The following is a 14,987-nucleotide window of genomic DNA, read 5'->3' on the forward strand; positions in this document are numbered from 1 at the left end:
TGATGGCTTTGGGTAGAATAAACATTTTAATAATAGTAATTTTTCTGATGCATGAGCATGGAATATTGTTTTCTATTGTGTGTTCAGTTTCTTTATCAATGCTTTACAGTTTTCTGAGTATAGGTCTTTCAGGTCCTTGGTTAAATTTATTGCTAAATAGTTTGTTCTTTTTGATGGAATTGTAAATGGGATTGTTTTCTTAATTTTTCTTGCTGGTGGTTCATTATTAGCGTATAGAAACAAAACTGATTTGTGTATATTGATTCCATATTTTGCAACTTTACTGAATTTATTTTTTAACATATTTTTTGAAGTAATGTGAAAAATTGCAATACTAAAATCTCACTGTTTCTACTGCACCCCAGGTAATCCACAGGACCCAAGACATGGTAGCTACTAATATACTCTTCCCACGGTGCCTCTTAATACCATGCGGACTCCTACAAGGGAAATAAGTATCACAACTTTGGTTGAACTTGGTCTGGGTGAGTCTTGGCCTCTATAACAAAATTTGATGTCTGTCTTATCTGATTTTCTGGCATGATACTGACATGGTTGTCTAGAAAAGTAATTTACTTTCCAGTAATTTAAAATGTACAGAAAAGTTGCAGTAATGGCAAAAAGTACTCACATTCGCCACTTCACACAAAATGCTCAGTGTGTTTTGCCCAAGGAACCAGCACATAACCCCTAAATGAGGAAATCCTGGTGTCCACATTATAATTTAATACTCAGCCCCACTTCAACTTTCACCTGCTGTCCCAACTGTATGAAAATGTCTTTTTCGATCCTGATCCAGTTTTCTTTTTCTGGAACCATTACTGAGTTTCCCCCTCATTTGGACAACCTTGATGGATTTAAAGCAGACAAGATGAGTATGGGATCTAGGTGGCCTTTTCTGTATGGCTTTTTTCACTAAGAATGTTTTTAATGTTCATTTTTGTAACAAATATCAGCGCTACACTTTTTTTTTCTTTGTCATTAAAAATACAAAACATGACTTTAGCATTTAATTCACTTTACGTATACAGTTTTGTGGTATTAACTACCTTCATATAGTTGCACAAACAAGTTAACTAACATGTGTACCTCCTGTGTGCATGGCAGATACCCAGGAAATTGAGTAACACCCTGAAACGGCCCAAGACATCACCTTAAATACTGTCTTTATCTAAAAGGAAAAAAAAGGAAGGCTATAGTTGTTTCTGTCTGCATTCATTTGATTGTATATGGTTTCCAATTGATGTTGTATAACTAGTTGTGGAGAAGTCATGGGATAGGTGGCTTCATTTCAGTTTGAATTTCCAAATTTAGTGGATTCTGCAGGCTTGATACAAGGTATACAAACTTCATATTGGATGAGGACATCCCATGGTGTAACTGATATTCATGGTTTGTTCAACAATTAAAGTTCTGTGTGATATGAGTTCATCCCGGAGTAATCCAGGTTAGTTTCTGTTATACATTTGTCCCAGGGTGAAAGGACAAGAGAAATAAGGCCTAATTTATAAAAGTGCCTTCAAACTAATTGATACTGAAGTATAGTTGACCTACAATGTTGTGTTAATTTCTACTGTACAGCAAAGTGATTCATATATACATATATACATACATACATATATACATATTTTTCATATTCTTTTCCTTTATGGTTTATTACAGGGTATTGAATACAGTTCCCTATGCTGTACAGTAAGACCTTGTTTATCCATCCTATATATAATAATTTGCATCTACTAATCCCAAACTCCCAATCCATCCCTCTCCCCTGTCTTCCCCTTGACAACCACAAGTCTGTTTTCTATATTTGAGAGTCTGTTTTTGTTCTGTAGATAGGCTCATTTGGGTCTCATTTTATAATCCACATATAAGTGATATCATATGGTATTTGTCATTCTCTGTCTGACTTACTTCACTTTGTATGATAATCTCTAGGTCCATCCATGTAGCTGCAGATGGCGTTATTTCATTCTGTTTTATGGCTGAGTAATATTCCATTGTATATATGTATCATATCTTCTATATCCATTCATCTGTTGAGGGACATTCAGGTTGCTTCCATGTCTTGGCTATTGTGAATAGTGCTGCTGTGAATGCTGGGGTGCATGTATCTTTTCAAATTATAGTTTTGTCTGGATATGTGCCCAGGAGTGGGATTGCTGGTTCATATGGTAATTCTATTTTTAGTTTTTGAGGAACCTCCATACTGTTTTCCATAGCGGCTGCATCAATTTACATTCCCACCAGTAGTGTAGGAGGGTTCCCTTTTCTTCACACCCCCTCGAGCATTTATTTCTAGACATTTTAATGATGGCCATTCTGATCACTATGAGGTGATAACTCACTGTAGTTTTGATTTGCATTCTCTAATAATTAGCGACGTGGAGCATCTTTTCATGTGCCTATTGGCCATCTGTATGTCTTTGCAGAAATGTCTATTTAGACCTTCTGCCTATTTTTTGATTTTTTTTCTTACTTGAGTTGTATGAGCTGTTTGTATATTTTAGAATGAGGCCCTTGTTGGTCGCATCATTTGCGCGTATTTTCTCCCAAACAGTTAGCACAGGTTCTGGAACGACTGGATACCCACATGCAGAAGAAACTTGGACCCTTACCTCCCCTCACCCCGTATACAAAAATCAACGCAAAATGGACCAAAGGCCTAGATGCAAGAACCAAAGTTATAAAACTCGTAGAAGAAAACATGAGAGTAAATCTTCATGACCTTGGATTTAGTCATGATTTCTTAGATCTGCTACCAAAAGCACAAGCAACAAAAGACAAGATAGATGAATTGGACTTCCTCAAAATGAAAAACAGTTGTGTATAAAAGGAGCAAGGAATAAGATAATCCACCATCCAAAATGGCACAAGATGTTTGCAAACCATGTATCTGATAAAGGACTGTAGCCCACCAGCCAAGCCCCCGGTGGCCCAGTGGAGTGTCTGTGCGGCCCCTCCCGTCCTTGGTGATCAGGGGATCTCAGGCCCCACAGCACCCGAGGGGTGGACACTGGTCATCCTCTGCACCCTCAAGGAGTGAGTGCTGGACGGTCTTGAGCCCAGATGCACTCCCATTACTGCCCTCAAAGGCTGAAGGCTTCAGCATGCCTCCAGAAGGACACAGAGTATTTGCAAGTCTTTGAGAACCAAGAGAACCATCTTCACTTTTCTGAAAAGGGCATCTTATTATTTCACAGCATGACCATTTTCAACCTGACTCTCAGGGGTGCCCTCCCACCTTCTTTATTTCTCTGAGAGTGGCCATGGTGGTTTGGCTGTCCCCAATCCCCACACCAGGTGACAAGGCCGGTGGGGCCAGCTCCTGGTGGTCCTTAGCTTCATTGGAGATTAACCCAGACTCTCAGCCTGAGAATGAACGTGGATGCCCCTGCTTCTCCCCATCACCAATCCTCATCTCCTCCCCTCTCTCTTTTCCTCTTGCTTTTCAGTCTCAGATTTACCTGATGGTCACCACTCACAGTTCCCGCAGAGCCCAGAGATTTCTCCTTGAAGGAAAGGTTCTGGAAAATCAGAGGGATAAATGAAGAATGCAGCTGATTCCCGCCTTGTGCTGACGCCCAAGAGGGTGAGGAGAGTGAGTGTTTTCTCATTAGAATTTTAAATCCTCCAAGTAATAGATCATTTGTGGGGGGGGGGGGATCCTGTGTCTTCCTGCTCATTCTAATAATGTCATTCCTGAATTTTAATGTGGTAAATAATTTAAATCATAAATATGCTGAGGGGGAGATCCATTTAAAAAATGTTAGAGGTAACTCCAAGGGATTTACAACAAACAAGGACACAGAACCCTGTGTCCAGACACTGGCTGAGAGATTCCTACCCTGAGCCACAGTCCCCTGGAGGGCGGAGAGGCCATGACTCTCCTCCCGCAGGTGAGCCTACACAGGCACATCCCACGTGGGACCACTGCATCGCAGAATCTTAGAGTGGCCAATGGCAGGCAGCTGGCTAGAGATGCGGACAAGAGAAAACTGCCCAGCAGCCTGGGACAACCCCGGGGTGAGGCCTTAGGAAGGGCCAGTGTCAGAGCCTCAGAGATAACTTGAAGAGAGTTCAGGCTGTTAGGGACATCGTCAGAGATGTACTTAGGGACATATTCAGAGCCTTAGTTATGGACAGGATCAGGGCATTATTTAGTGACAGCTTAGACTATAAGGAACAGCGTCAGGGCCTAAGTTAGGGACAGTGTCAGTGCTTCAGTTAGAGATAACGTGAGAGCCTTAGTTAGACACAGTTCAGGCTGTTACTTAGGGATATCTTCAGGGCCTTCGAGCCAGCATCATGGCCATAATTAGAACCAGTGTCAGGGTGTTAGTTAGCGCCAAAACTAGGGTGTTAGTTAGGGAAAGAGTCAGGTCATTAGTTACAGACAGTGTTAGGGTTTTAGGTAGGGACAGTGGCAAGTCCTTAGTTAAGAAGAGTGTCGGGGCCTCACTTAGGGGCAACGTCAGGATGTTAGTTAGGGAGAGTCAGGACATTAGAATGTCAGATTCTGAGGTAGAGACAGCATCAGGGCCTTAGTTAGGGACAGCGTCAGAGACTTACCTAGGGACATATTCAGGGCCTTAGTTATGGACAGGATCAGGGTGATACAGAGGAATACCTAAGGGTATTAGGGACATCTTCAGGGCCTCAATTAGGGATAGCATCAGGGTGTTAGTTAGGGAAAGAGTCAGGCCATTATTATAGATAGTGTCAGTGCCTTAGGTAGAGAGAGCATCAGGGCCTTAGTTAAGGACAGCGTCAGAGACATACTTAGGGACATATTCAGGGCCTTAGTTATGAACAGGATCAGGGCGTTATTGAGAGATACATGAGGCTATTAGGGACAGCATCAGGGTGTTAGGGAAAGAGTCGGCCGTTATTATAGACAGTGTCAGTGCCTCAGGTAGAGACATCATCACAGCCTTAGTTAAGAAGAGGTCAGGGCCTTGGTGAGGGACAGGGTCAGGCCAACAGTGAGGGAAATCTAAGGCTATTAGGGACATCGTCAAGGCCTTAGATTGGGTCAGCATCAGGGCTGTAGTGTCGACCAGTGTCAGGGCATTAATGAGGGACAAAATTAGGGTGTTAGTTAGGGAAAGAGTCAGGTCATTAGTTACAGACAGTTTTAGGGCCTCAGGTAGAATCGGCATCAAGGCCTTAGTTAGGAAGAGCATCAGGGCCTCAGGTTCAGCATCAGGACATTAGTTAAGGCCAGCAACAGGGCCTTAGTTAGGGACAGTGTTGTCAGGCCCTCAGAGATAACGTGAGGGCCTTAGTAAGAGACAGTTTAGGCCGTTAGTTAGGGACACTTCAGAGACTTTCTTAGGGATATATTCAGGGCCTTAGTAATAGAATCAGGGTGTTATTTTGTCACCGCTTAGGCACTAAGCGGCAGCATCAAAGCCTAAGTTAGGGAGGGTGTCAGCATCTTGGGGATAGTGTTAGGGACTTTGTAAGTTATAGCTTAGGCCATTAGCTAGGGACAGTGTCAGGGGCTTATTAAGGGCAGTGTCAGAGACTTAATGAGGGACATCTTCAGGGGCTTAGTTATGGACAGGATCAGGTCCATACTTGGGACCAGTGTCAGGCCGTTATTTAGGGGCAGTGTCAGGGCCTTCTGTAGAGACAGCGTCAAGGCCCTTAGTTAGGAAGAGGGTCAGGGCCTTAGGACAGGGTCAGAGACGTACTTAGGCACATATTCAGGACCTTAGTAATGGACAGGATCAGGACCACAGTGAGGGACATCTAAGTCTATTAGGGACATCGTCAGGGCCTTAGATAGGTTCAGCATCAGGGCCGTAGTTAGGACCAGTGTCAGGGTGTTATTTAGGGGCAAAATTAGGATGTTAGTTAAGGAAAAAGTCAGGAAATCAGTTACAGACAGTGTCAGCTTCTCAGGTAGAGACTTCAGGGTCAGTGAGAGCATCAGCATCTCAGGTAGGAACTGCATCAGGCCATTACTTAAAGACAGTGTCAAGGCCTTAATTAGGGAGAGTGTCAGGGCCTCAGAGAAAACTTGAGGACCTTAGTAAGAGACACTTCAGGCTGTTCGTTAGGGACATCATCAGGGCGTTAGTTATGGACAGGGTCAGGGTATTAGTGAAAGACAGCTCAGGCAATTAGGCACACCGTCAGGGCCTTGGTTAGGGGCAGCGTCAGGGAGTAGTTGGGGAAAGAGTGAGGCCGTTAGGTAAAGACAGACTCAGGGCCTTAGTTAGACACAGTGTCAAGTTCTTCGTTAGGGACATTGTCACGGCCTCAGTTAAAGATAACTTGAGGGTCTTAGTTAGAGATAGTGTCAGGGACTTAGTTATGGACATCTTTAGGGCCTCAGTTAGAGGTAATTTGAGAGCCGTAGTAAGAGACATTTTGGGTCATTAGTGACATCGTCTGGACCTTAGTGCCATCTTCAGTACATCATTTATGGGCCGCATCAGGGCATTAATGAGGGACAGCTCATGTTATTAGGGACCGTGTCAGGGCCTTAGTTAGGGACTGTGTCAGGGCCTTTGTTAGGGAAAGAATGAGGCCATTAGTTAAAGACAGACTCAGGACCTTAGATAGAGACAGCCTCAATCCTTAGTGAGGGAGAGTGTCATGGCCTCAGTTAAAGATAAGTTGAGGGCCTTTGTTAAGGACAGCCTCCAGGCCTCAGTTAGGGACAGGGTCATGGCCTCGGGACTAATTTCAGGGCCTTAGTTAGGGACAGCACCAGAGCTTTAGTTAGCATAAGAGGCACGACATTTGCTAGGGACAGGGTCAGGTTAAGGTCTAGGGATAGTGTCAGGAAATGAGCTAGGGATAGTGTCAAGACCTTAGTTACTGAGAGTATCAGGGCCTTATTTAGAACCAGTGTCAGGGCTTCAGGTAGGGCCAGCATCAGAGGCTGACTTAGGGAGAGCGACAGGGCCTGAGTGAGGCCTAGCGTCAGGCCCTTAGCTGGGGACCCTGACAGGTCATGACTTAGTAGCAGCATCAGGGCCTTGGCTGGATAAGCATTAGGGTATTAAAGACATGATCAGGGCCTGAGTTAGTCACAGTGTCAAGGCCTCAGTTAGGGATAGTTTGAGGGCCTGAGTTAGGGACAGCGACAGGGCATTCTTAGGGACGGTGTCAGGACCTTGGTTAGAGATGGGTCAGGATGTTAGCTCAGGATAGTGTCAGGGTTTTAGTTATTGCCGGCAGCAGGGCCTATATTAGAGATAGATTCCGGGCCTTAGTTAGGGACAGTGTCAGGGCCTTAGTTAGGACTAGTCAGGGCCTTAGTTATCGAGAGCATTAGGGTTTCAGTTAGGATAAGAAGCAGGACATTAGCTCCAGACACAGTCAGGTTCAAGGCCAGGGAAAGTGTCAGGAAATGAGCTAGGGATAGCGTGAAGGCCTTAGTTATTGAGAGCATCAGGGCCTTAGTTAGGACCAGTGTCAGGGCTTGATGTAGGGACAGCGTCAGAGCCTAACTAAGGTACGGCAACAGGGCCTAAGTGAGGCCTATCTTTAGGGCCTGAGTTAGGGACAGTGTCAGGGCATGACTTAGGAGCAGTATAAGGGCCTCTGTAGGATCAGCATTAGGGTCTTCGTTAAAGACATTCTCAGGGCCTCACTTAGGGACAGTGTCAGGGCTTACTTTGGGACAGTTTCAGGACCTTGGTAAGACATGGGTCAGGGTATTAGCTCAGGATAATGTCAGGACTTTAGATGTTGACGGCAGCAGGGCCTTAGAGACAGTGTCTCAGCCTGACTTAGGACTAGCATCAGAGCCTTTGTTAGGTACAGTGTCAGGGACTGAGTTAGGAGTAGCATCAGAGCCTTTGTAAGGTACAGTGTCAGGGACTGAGTTAGGTGTAGTGTCAGGGCCTTAGTTAGGGACAGTGTCAGGGCCTGAGTTAGGATGAGCCTCCAGGCCTCAGTTAGGGCCAGGGTCACGGCCTCGGGACTAATTTCAGGGCCTTAGTTAGGAACAGCATCAAGGATTTATTTAGCATAAGAAGCTCGACATTAGTTAAAGACAAGGTTAGGTTAAGGTCTAGGGATCGTGTCAGGACATGACCTAGGGATAGTGTCAAGACCTTAGTTACTTAGGGCATCAGGACCTAATTTAGGACCAGTGTCAGGGCTTCAGGTAGGGACAGCGTCAGAGCCGGACTTAGGGAGAGCGACAGGGCTTGAGTGAGGCCTAGCGTCAGGGCCTTAGCTAGGGATAGTATCAGGGCATGACTTAGGAGCAGCATAAGGGCCTTGGTAGGATCAGCCTCAGGGGCTTTGTTAAAGACATTATCAGGGCCTCTGTTAGGGACAGCCTCAGGGCCTCACTTAGGGACTGCGTCAGGGCTTACTTAGGGACAGTTTCAGGACCTTGGTAAGAGATGGGTCCGGAAATTAACTCAGGATAGTGTCAGGACATTAGATATTGATGGCAGCAGGGCCTTAGTTAGGGACAGTGTCAAGGCCTTAGTTAGTACTAGCATCTGGACCTCTGTTAGGTACAGTGTCAGGGCCTGAGTTAGGGACAGTGTCACGGCCTTGGGACTAAATTCAGGGCCTGAGGTAGTCACAGCATAAGGGCTTTAGTTAGCATAAGAGGCAGGACATTTGCTAGGGACAGGGTTAGGGTAAAGTTTAGGGATCGTGTCAGGAAATGACCTAGGGATGGTGTCAAGAGCTTAGTTACAGTATCAGGGCCTTATTTAGGACCAGTGTCAGGGCTTCAGGTAGGGACAGCATCAGTGCCTGACTCTGGGAGAGCGACAGGGCCTGAGTGAGGCCTAGCGTCAGGCCCTTAGCTGGGGACACTGTCAGGGCATGATGTAGGAGCAGCATCACGGCCTTTGTTGCATCAGCATTAGGGTCTTAGTTAAAGACATGATCAGGGCCTGAGTTAGTCACAGCGTCAAGGCCTCAGTTAGGCATAGCTTCAGGGTCTGAGTTAGGCACAGCCTCAGGTCTTCACTTAGGGACAGCGACAGGGCTTTCTTAGGGACAGTGTCAGGACCTTGGTTAGAAATGGGTCAGGATATTAGCTCCGGATAGTGTCCGGATTTTATTTATTGCCGGCAGCAGGGCCTATATTAGGGACAGTTTCCGGGCCTTAGTTAGAGACAGTGTCAGGGCCTTAGTTAGGACTAGTCTGGGCCTTAGTTAGGGAGAGCATTAGGGCTTCAGTGAAGATAAGAGGCAGGACATTAGTTCGGGACAGAGTCAGGTTCCAGGCCAGTGGTAGTGTCAGGATATGAGCTAGGGATAGCGTGAAGACCTTAGTTATTGAGAGCATCAGGGCCTTAGTTAGGACCAGCGTCAGGGCCTTAATCAGGACCAGTGTCAAGGTTTTATGTAGGGACAGCGTCAGAGCCTAACTAAGGTACGGCAACAGGGCCTAAGTGAGGCCTATCTTTAGGGCCTGAGTGAGTGACAGTGTCAGGGCATGACCTAGGAGCAGCATAAGGGCCTCTGTAGGATCAGCCTTAGGGTCTTCGTTAAAGACATTATCAGGGCCTCTGTTAGGGACAGCCTCAGGGTCTCACTTAGGAACAGCGTCAGGGGCTTAGTTTGGGACAGTTTCAGGACCTTGGTAAGATCAGGGTCAGGGTATTAGCTCAGGATAATGTCAGGACTTAAATACTGATGGCAGCAGGGCCTTAGTTAGAGACAGTGTCAGGGCCTGAGTTAGGATTTGCATCAGAGCCTTTGTTAGGTACAGTGTCAGGGACTGAGTTAGGAGTAGTGTCAGGGCCTTAGTTAGGCTTGAGACTCCAGGACCTTCCCTGAGTTCCAAAGGGCAGATTCGAATAGTTGCTAATCAGGGAAGGGAGGGGATGCAGAGACAAGGGAGGAAGAGTCAAGAAACAATAGTGCAGCCTTGGGGCAGGATCCTGGTTTTGCCTCAAGGGATACACGTAAGAGTATCTTTGGGCTCTTTACCAACCTAAAACCCCCACAAAATAGAAGGTTTTAGTGTTCTTCATTCCAGAGAAGCTCATCAAGAGACCATCTGAGGCCAGATTAAAGTGAGTTAAGGCCCTGTGCACACACTAATCCTTAGGATCAACTGTGTCCTTAAACCATTTCTGTAAAACTCCTCACCAGATCCTCCTGCATTGGGACGCACGGTTTTTGAGGGCACGAGTTTTCTGTGTCCCCCTTTGGCTGCCAAAGCAGTAAAGGTATTCTTTTCTACTTCCTCCAAACCTCTCTCTCTGAGATTCGATTTGGCACTGGTGCACAGAGGTCGAGTTTTCGACATCAAATTTAGTACCCAATGTGGGGCTGACTTGGGGATGGCCCCTGTGGGTCCCCTGACTTGATTGGACACTGAGATTTTCTCCATGCCAGCCTCTTTCGAGAAAGTGTAGGGTTGGAGAATTCCTTTAGAGGCCAGACCACGTGGGACCCTTGCCTGGAAAGGCCGAGCCCCAGTCGTCCCAGCAGTTAGAACTCTGGGGCAGGAGTAGATGGTGGAAGAGCGACCACCCTAGCAGCTGCCGAGGCTGTCTTTGCCTTGAGGACATTCCTCTCTTCCTCCTGCCTGGACTGCCCCGAATGTGCTACTCCAAGGGATTATTTTGGGGAACCAGAAAAATAGCATTTGGGACGTTGCAGCACCTCAGCCAGCGTGTGGTAACTCCGCTGGCATGCAGTCTGAGGTCCTTTTAGCCCTGTACATTTGGGGGAACCTTGGTTCCCATTTGGGTGACTTTTCATTCCAGGAAATCTCATTTGGAAGGTGTACCACTTGGACAGAGGTCACAGGCTAAGTTGAGACTTGGAAGCTGATTTGAGTCTTGTGCTGTTTGGTTTTTGGTTTCTGTTTGGTTTCTGGTTCCTTTGGTTTGAGGCTTCCGTTGGTGGTCAGGATTTTGTTTTGTTCTTAGTCCGCATTTGAGTGTTCTGTGGTTCAAACATAAGAAGTGCTTCTTCTTCAGTTCCATCTGATAGCCAATGGGCAAAATCCTGGCAGACTGGTCAACCTATAGTTGTAAACCTAAAACTAAGAAAAGAATGAAATTCTATTGTAATTTTGTTTGGCCAGTGTATGGATACATTCTTGAAAAATGCAGAAAGGTGGTCTTTGAATGGTAGCCTGAATGACTATACTATCCTTCAGCTAGTTCTTTTGTCACAGGAAGAGAAAGACAAAAGAAGTTCTATATGTTCAAGCATTTATGAAGCTACGTAATAAAGAAAGTGAGCAGCTAGGTAACAGGCTGATGGTACAAAGAGAAAGTCACTTTGTACTAGAGCTGCTTGTGTCTGAATGCGGAAAAAACTAAGGGGCAACATAAGATGGATACAGAAGTGATGAACATGTGTGAAAAGGGAACACTGAGGAAAGAGCTTTGCATGACCGGGATTTTCTAAGATGGATTTTGTTGGAAGTGGGTTAGGGCAAGCCTGGATTTGGTTTCTCCCTCCAAAGTTTTCTTGGAATGCTGCTTTTGATTGTGGATAGCTTGTGAGTTTCTTTGCGTGTGTCTGTGATCTGTATTTTTGTTTGAAATCTCTTTACTTTGGTTCAGTGAATAAGTGTTGTTTGGCCAATTCTAACAGTTCTTTTGACCTCCAGCTAACTTTGAGATGCTTTAGAAGGCCCTTGAGCCATCTCAGAGAGAAATGTTTGATTAGTATGTTATATTACATGGAATTCCTAAAAATCTAGTATGTCCTGGTAAAATTTTATCAGTCATAATTCTAGTTATTTTAAAATGTTGTATGTAACAGCAATAATGGTTTCTTTTGTCATTTACATTGTGATCAAATGTTTAACCGTGACCTTTTAAGTCTTTATGTGATTTATAGATAGTTAACTGTTGTGCTCTAACACTTTGCAAAACTGCTCCATCTTCAAGAAGATCTATGTGAAGGACCTTTTGGCAAGTACAGGTCTCTGATAAATTTCATATCATAATGCCAAACTGGGTGAGAAATGAAAAATCTTAATGGAGAATCGGATGGCTTCATAAAAAGTTAACAAAAGGATTGGTTACTGAGTGAACTGGTGAATGTGGTTATAATGTTTTTGTTTTTTTGTTACTGGCTTTGATCTGTGTTTCCCAGACAAAGGGAAGTCCTTCACCTGAAGCTACTTAGGACTTGGAGCAATTGGGTAAATGACACCTCTGTATTGAAGTGTGTATTTATGAAAGTTACTGTGTTGGCTTCATTTTGCCCTGATGTTTAAGAGGAAAGGAAAATTACCTAGTGAAGTTATCAGAACGTAATTACTCATGATGTATCACTGTTTGCTTTAGGTCTACTGCTAAAAGCACATGTACAATGCTTGTGTGACAATTGGGTATGAATAATAAAATGTATGGCCTATATAAAGCGTTTTCTCATTAACATACCTCTGAGCATGTTCACGATACCTGATCAGTATTCCCCCCATGTGGATTAACTAGTCAAATATAAAGGAGGCCTAGCACTGAGGGACATGATCTACACCTGGGCCAAACAGCTGAATCATTCTGGCACTGACGGATTGACATTTTGATCATCAGTGCTTTCTATTGAAAGACTTGTAATCAAAAGGGAAAAAAACTCTTCACGTATTGAGGTGTGAGGAAGTCACTCTGGCTTCTACATGGTTTAACTTAAATTTTACTGACCAAAGTGGCCTGTTTTTTGGCCTTTTGGATATGAATTGTACATCTGCTTTGGCATTGAGGAGGGGAATGCATTTGACAGTCAAAAAGTAACTATGGTTCAGACATCCAAGATAAACCTGTGACCATTGTAGATGTGATTTAGATGCATTCCTGTATTTTTTTTTTTGTTTTTAAGTTTTTTTTTTGGATGTGGACCATTTTTTAAGTCTATTGAATTTGTTACAATATTGTTTCTGTTTCATGTTTTGGTTTTTAGGCCACGAGGCATGTGGGATCTTAGCTTCCTGCCCAGGGATCAAACCGGCACCCCCTGCGTTGGAAGGCGAAGTCTTAACCACTGAACCACCAGGTAAGTCCCCGCGTTCCTGTATTGTTGAAATTGAATTTCTGAGCTATATCAGACTCAGGATGCCACTAGCCATTCTCAAAACAATGTCTGCTGGTAGCTGCAACCGTACGTTTTCAAGGACTCCTCTCTTAACGATTAAATTTCAAACAATGACGTTAGATCAGATACTAATAGAAAGATGAGACATATGTGTAGTGGTCAATAGCTCCTGTTATGGATACATCAATACTACATCAGAAGTTAAAACCTACTTAGGTAGAATTAGACAACTGGCTGTGAAGTCTCTCTGAAGTGCCAGTTCCAGACCAGGTTTCAGACTTATTCTCCTGAATTCCTAAGGGAATGAGATCTATTTTTACTATTAAAATTTCAGTTGTTACTCCTCCTATTTTAACTGGATTGGTTGCACCAAAATGGGGGACCAAGGGACTGAGATCTTAATCATACGAGTCTCAGGTACAGGACTTGGAACTCAAATGTTTCTAACTTGGTATCCATTTCCCTAGATTTAGGCAGGACTGCACCCCATTTCAGCAAGAAGTAGCCAGAGCGGTCATCACCCTGTTCCTTGAAGGATGTGGGGAAAGATAAAAGTGAAGTGGGGATTAAAACTGAGTCCCCTGAAAACCGAGTTTCTGTGCCAAGTTTATGATTAATGTCTCAGTCTGAAATGATTATTCCTTTTCTTGTCAAAAATTTGTTCTCCTCAAGATTGAGGAGTATCCAGAAGAGGAGGAGTGAAACTGAGAGGGACTCTGTGGTCTCCTGGGCACAGAAGCCTTTCTGTGTGCCTCCTAACTTGTTTGTAGGGAATAGACTAGAGACTCCAGGACCTTCCCTGAGTTCCAAAGGGAAAATTCAAACAGTTGTTAATCATGGAAGTGAGGAGATGCAGAGATAGGGAGGAACAGTCACGAAACAATAGTGCACCCTTGAGGCAGGGTCCTGGTTCTGCCTCAAGGGATACACATAACAATATCTTTGAGCTCCTTAAAGAACTAAAACCCCCAACAAATGGAAGATGTTAGCATTCTTCATTCCAGAGGAGTTCATCAAGAAACTATCTGAGACCAGATTAAAGGAGTGCAGGCCCTGCATACACACTGATCCTTATGAGCAACCACACCCTTGAACCATCGCTCTAAAACACCAAATCCTCCCGCATTGGGACACACATCTGTTGAGGGCACGAGCCTGCTGTGTCCTCCATTGGCTGGCAGAGTGATAAAACTAATCTTTTCTATTTTTCCAAAACACTGTTTTCAAGATTTGATTCAGAACCGGTGCAGAGAGGCTGATTATTCCGTATCAGTTAGGTACGGAGTCAGGCAGTTAGTTAGAAACAGTGTCAGGTCTATAGTTATGGAAAGCCTCAGGGAATTAGGGAGGGAGAGACCAAGATATTACAGACAGCATCAGATCCTGAGCTGGGGAGAGTGTCAGGGCATGACGTAGGACCAGCATCAGGACTGTAGTTAGGATCAGCATCACGGTCTTAGTTAAAGTTATTGCCAGGACCTGAGTTAGGCAAAGTGTCAGGGCCTGAGTTAGGGACAGAGTCACGACCTGAGTTAGGGACAATGTCAGGGACTGAGTGAGGCCTAGCGTCAGGGTCTTAGCTAGGATCAGCATCCGGGTCTTAGTTAAAGACATTATCAGGGCCTGAGTTAGGTACAGCAACAGGGCTTCAAGGAGACAGCCTCAGGGCCACACTTTGGGATGGCATCAGGACTTTAGTAGGGACAGTGTCAGGACCATGGTAAGAGATGGATCAAGATACTAGCTCAGGATAGTGTCAGCACATTGGTTATTGACGGCAGCAAGGCTGACGTTAGGGAGAGCTTCAGGGCCTTAGTTAGGGACAGCGTCAGAACCTGAGTTAGACCAAACATCAGGGCCTAAGGTAAGACTAGGGTCAAGGCCTTTGTTAGGGACAATGTCAGGGCCAGGGTTAGGCCTAGCATGAGGGCCTGAGTTAGGCTGGGCGTCAGGGCCTTAGTTAGGGACAGCCTCAGGGCCTCACTTAGGGA

General features: G+C 44.9%; 1 long non-coding RNA gene across 1 annotated transcript; it reads left to right on the forward strand.

Annotated features, from left to right (window-relative positions):
* Nucleotides 1–376: 376 nt before the first annotated feature.
* LOC133100081 (uncharacterized) lies at nt 377–12,922 on the forward strand. The gene is made up of 3 exons (XR_009702384.1): nt 377–485; nt 3,453–3,598; nt 12,865–12,922. It is a non-coding gene; the product is annotated as an uncharacterized LOC133100081 (long non-coding RNA).
* Nucleotides 12,923–14,987: the final 2,065 nt, after the last annotated feature.

Source organism: Eubalaena glacialis, chromosome 10, assembly GCF_028564815.1.
Source record: "Eubalaena glacialis isolate mEubGla1 chromosome 10, mEubGla1.1.hap2.+ XY, whole genome shotgun sequence".
NCBI classification, from domain to species: Eukaryota; Metazoa; Chordata; class Mammalia; order Artiodactyla; family Balaenidae; genus Eubalaena; species Eubalaena glacialis.